Raw genomic sequence first — 5,000 nt, forward strand, 5'->3', positions numbered from 1 at the left:
CCCCCCGGTGCACACCTCTACCCCTGCCAGCCGACCTATGCCTCCTGAGGCCCGCAGGCTCATCGTCAACAAGAACGCAGGAGAGACCCTGCTCCAGAGGGCTTCCCGCCTAGGATACGAGGTAAGATGATTTGATAACATATGTGGAAGGGCTGTACAGGGTGCTAGTGTGTTGGTTTGAAGGGCTGTACGGGGTGCTAGTGTGTTGGTTTGAAGGGCTGTACAGGGTGCTAGTGTGTTGGTTTGAAGGGCTGTACGGGGTGCTAGTGTGTTGGTTTGAAGGGCTGTACAGGGTGCTAGTGTGTTGGTTTGAAGGGCTGTACAGGGTGCTAGTGTGTTGGTTTGAAGGGCTGTACAGGGTGCTAGTGTGTTGGTTTGAAGGGCTGTACAGGGTGCTAGTGTGTTGGTTTGAAGGGCTGTACGGGGTGCTAGTGTGTTGGTTTGAAGGGCTGTACAGGGTGCTAGTGTGTTGGTTTGAAGGGCTGTACGGGGTGCTAGTGTGTTGGTTTGAAGGGCTGTACAGGGTGCTAGTGTGTTGGTTTGAAGGGCTGTACAGGGTGCTAGTGTGTTGGTTTGAAGGGCTGTACAGGGTGCTAGTGTGTTGGTTTGAAGGGCTGTACAGGGTGCTAGTGTGTTGGTTTGAAGGGCTGTACAGGGTGCTAGTGTGTTGGTTTGAAGGGCTGTACAGGGTGCTAGTGTGTTGGTTTGAAGGGCTGTACGGGGTGCTAGTGTGTTGGTTTGAAGGGCTGTACAGGGTGCTAGTGTGTTGGTTTGAAGGGCTGTACAGGGTGCTAGTGTGTTGGTTTGAAGGGCTGTACAGGGTGCTAGTGTGTTGGTTTGAAGGGCTGTACGGGGTGCTAGTGTGTTGGTTTGAAGGGCTGTAAGGGGTGCTAGTGTGTTGGTTTGAAGGGCTGTACAGGGTGCTAGTGTGTTGGTTTGAAGGGCTGTACAGGGTGCTAGTGTGTTGGTTTGAAGGGCTGTACAGGGTGCTGGTGTGTTGGTTTGAAGGGCTGTACAAGGTGCTAGTGTGTTGGTTTGAAGGGCTGTACAAGGTGCTAGTGTGTTGGTTTGAAGGGCTGTACAGGGTGCTAGTGTGTTGGTTTGAAGGGCTGTACAGGGTACTAGTGTGTTGGTTTGAAGGGCTGTACAAGGTGCTAGTGTGTTGGTTTGAAGGGCTGTACAAAGTGCTAGTGTGTTGGTTTGAAGGGCTGTACAGGGTGCTAGTGTGTTGGTTTGAAGGGCTGTACGGGGTGCTAGTGTGTTGGTTTGAAAGGCTGTACAGGGTGCTAGTGTGTTGGTTTGAAGGGCTGTACAGGGTGCTAGTGTGTTGGTTTGAAGGGCTGTACGAGGTGCTAGTGTGTTGGTTTGAAGGGCTGTACAGGGTGCTAGTGTGTTGGTTTGAAGGGCTGTACGGGGTGCTAGTAGGTTGGTTTGAAGGGCTGTACAGGGTGCTAGTGTGTTGGTTTGAAGGGCTGTACGAGGTGCTAGTGTGTTGGTTTGAAGGGCTGTACGAGGTGCTAGTGTGTTGGTTTGAAGGGCTGTACAGGGTGCTAGTGTGTTGGTTTGAAGGGCTGTACAGGGTGCTAGTGTGTTGGTTTGAAGGGCTGTACAGGGTGCTAGTGTGTTGGTTTGAAGGGCTGTACGGGGTGCTAGTGTGTTGGTTTGAAGGGCTGTACGGGGTGCTAGTGTGTTGGTTTGAAGGGCTGTACGGGGTGCTAGTAGGTTGGTTTGTTCTTCTGACTCTCTCTCCCTGTGTTGTTTGTCGTTCATTCTCTCCATCTCGTTCAGTTTACATCTGCTAGTTCTCTCTCCCTTCACTTGTCTAAGAGACGAGAGGCCATGTGAGAGCCCTTCACCAGGCACAGAGTTCAGAGCAGTCGCCTTGCTAGCATACACACTGCTTTCCCTCTCTCTCTCACACACAGACGTACGGCTCTGCTCTCTTCTCTCTCCAAATCTCCAGTAGCTCTTAACCCTTTCCTACCACATCCAACCCAGTTTCCCAAAACGATTTTAAAAAACCACAATTTGGATAAAAATTCCTCTTCTCCCTTTCCTGGTCTAAACCCTGGGAATATTGGGATTAAGGCCGTCCATGACTAATTTGTCCCTCCAGATTAATGAGCCTGTGGATTAGTTCCAGCAGGGCTGCCTGAAAGGACTGGCACCGCTCGCAGGAAACCAACCATTAATGCTGTTTGGAACGCATGACTCGTCCTCTCGCTCCCTTCCTCCTCCCTTCATCCCCGTCTTCTTACTCTACAATGCAAAACATGGTCGTTTTAAAGGAGACTGCAGTAGAAAGACAACCTTTTGAGACGCGGGGAGATGAGCTGGGGGTAGAGAGGTTCTCAAACTGAATGTGGTTTTTACCTGAGGTGGACAGCAGGACAGATAGAGTTGGTGTTGGAGGGAATTGGTAGTGTGTTCTATGAAATGGGAAGATGAAACAGTTTGGAGGTGGGAGAAATGGTTTCCCTCTAGATCAAAGGTAGGGTTGGTTTTCGTAGACCAGCGTCTGTGGCCAGGGTTTTGAGTGTGTGTGTGTGTGTGCTCTCCGTAGTGTGTGTACTGGAGGCAGTGAGGCATGCGCTCCAGACGGAGCTCTTTGATTAAAACGAGAGGAGAGGAGGAGGAGGAGGGCAGATTTAATCCTGTAGCGTCCACTCTCCTCCTCCCTTCCCTTGTTCTTCTTCTCCTCCGCTGGCCCTGTCCGCCCCTGAGCCCTCTCTCCCTCCCTCGGTCCCCGCTCGGCGCCTCTAGACATGGCTGCTGTGTTTGAGCGTAAACTCAACGGCATCTTGTTTTTCTAGCCTTCGGGGTTTTTCCTCCCCTCCCTCTCTCTGTCTCCCCCTCCCTCTGTCTCTCTCTCCCTCCTTCGCTTCCTCTCTCCCTGGCTCCCTCCCTCCTTCAGCGGGCCCCGACAGGAAGCTTTTCTAACTGCCTGCGTGTGATAAGCCACAAGCAGCTCCCTGGGGCCGCCCGCCCGCACTCTCTCTCTCTCTCTCTCTCTCTCTCTCTCTCTCTCTCTCTCTCTCTCTCTCTCTCTCTCTCTCTCTCTCTCTCTCTCTCTCTCTCTCTCTCTCTCTCTCTCTCTCTCTCACGCACACAGCGCAGCACGGAACAGCAGACAGTGAGCACTGTAGAGAATGCAAGAGCAAGAGAGAGAGGAAGACTGAAATACGACAGGGCCGTGAGGCCGGGCCTTTCAACGCGCCGCTCCCTCCCTCCCCTCCCTCCCTTCCTCTCCTCCTCCCCCTCCACTCCACACGCTGGGCTTGCCGCCTGCCTGCTTTCGTTTCACAGCCCCTCCAAACAAGTTCCAGTCAGTGTGCAAAACTGGGAGGCTCCGTTGGATCGATCTCTCCCGCAATTTTCACACTTGTATCACTTAGCCTTAGGACTGCCTTTAATTACACTCACTCACAGCACACACACGCACTCACTCACAGCACACACACGCACTCACTCACAGCACAATCACACCACACACATGCAAATTCACACTCGGATTGTGGAATATCACTCCGGCAGCAGTGCATAATCTCAATTCCTGGTGTGTGTGTGTGTGTGTGTGTGTGTGTGTGTGTGTGTGTGTGTGTGTGTGTGTGTGTGTGTGTGTGTGTGTGTGTGTGTGTGTGTGTGTGTGTGTGTGTGTGTGTGTGTGTGTGTGTGTGTGTGTGTGTGTGTGTGTGTGGGTGTGATGTATATATCTACAGTGAGTCTTGTGTATTTGTGTGTGGTTTTGGAGTGCAGTGTTTGTGAGTGGAATGAGGATCTGTGGTGAGGCATGGCGTTGGTTTGTGCTTCTTACTGTGGTTCCAAGAGACTGTTGATTTTATCTGCTTGAATGGTTGACTTTGCAGCCATCTATTCATTATTATAACTGGGAGAGAGCAGCTATCAGTTCACCACTAATAGTATTTAGATTTTATTCAGCTGTTTGACTTTGTCTTATTTATTCATATGAATTGGGTGTATTTGTTAAATAGGGAATATCTAGATCATTTGTGACTTTGTTTGCCATTAAAATAAGCGATAGGATCCACCATGTTGCTTGCTTCTGTCATGGAGGTGAGGGAAGGAGGTGAGGGAAGGAGGTGAGGGAAGGAGGTGAGGGAAGGAGGTGAGGTCAATGTTCATGGATGGAAGGAGGTGAGGTCAATGTTCATGGATGGAAGGAGGTGAGGGAAGGAGGTGAGGGAAGGAGGTGAGGTCAATGTTCATGGATGGAAGGAGGTGAGGTCAATGTTCATGGATGGAAGGAGGTGAGGTCAATGTTCATGGATGGAAGGAGGTGAGGTCAATGTTCATGGATGGAAGGAGGTGAGGTCAATGTTCATGGATGGAAGGAGGTGAGGTCAATGTTCATGGATGGAAGGAGGTGAGGTCAATGTTCATGGATGGAAGGAGGTGAGGTCAATGTTCATGGATGGAAGGAGGTGAGGTCAATGTTCATGGATGGAAGGAGGTGAGGGAAGGAGGTGAGGTCAATGTTCATGGATGGAAGGAGGTGAGGTCAATGTTCATGGATGGAAGGAGGTGAGGGAAGGAGGTGAGGTCAATGTTCATGGATGGAAGGAGGTGAGGTCAATGTTCATGGATGGAAGGAGGTGAGGGAAGGAGGTGAGGTCAATGTTCATGGATGGAAGGAGGTGAGGGAAGGAGGTGAGGTCAATGTTCATGGATGGAAGGAGGTGAGGGAAGGAGGTGAGGGAAGGAGGTGAGGTCAATGTTCATGGATGGAAGGAGGTGAGGGAAGGAGGTGAGGTCAATGTTCATGGATGGAAGGAGGTGAGGGAAGGAGGTGAGGTCAATGTTCATGGATGGAAGGAGGTGAGGGAAGGAGGTGAGGGAAGGAGGTGAGGTCAATGTTCATGGATGGAAGGAGGTGAGGGAAGGAGGTGAGGTCAATGTTCATGGATGGAAGGAGGTGAGGGAAGGAGGTGAGGTCAATGTTCATGGATGGAAGGAGGTGAGGGAAGGAGGTGAGGTCAATG

At 51.3% G+C, this 5,000-nt stretch overlaps 1 pseudogene; it reads left to right on the top strand.

Annotated features, from left to right (window-relative positions):
• LOC124010732 overlaps positions 1-5,000 on the top strand; it is a 109,792-nt pseudogene that overhangs the window by 52,942 nt on the left and 51,850 nt on the right.

The sequence above is a fragment of the Oncorhynchus gorbuscha genome, linkage group LG23 (assembly GCF_021184085.1).
Source record: "Oncorhynchus gorbuscha isolate QuinsamMale2020 ecotype Even-year linkage group LG23, OgorEven_v1.0, whole genome shotgun sequence".
In the NCBI taxonomy this organism is placed as follows: domain Eukaryota; kingdom Metazoa; phylum Chordata; class Actinopteri; order Salmoniformes; family Salmonidae; genus Oncorhynchus; species Oncorhynchus gorbuscha.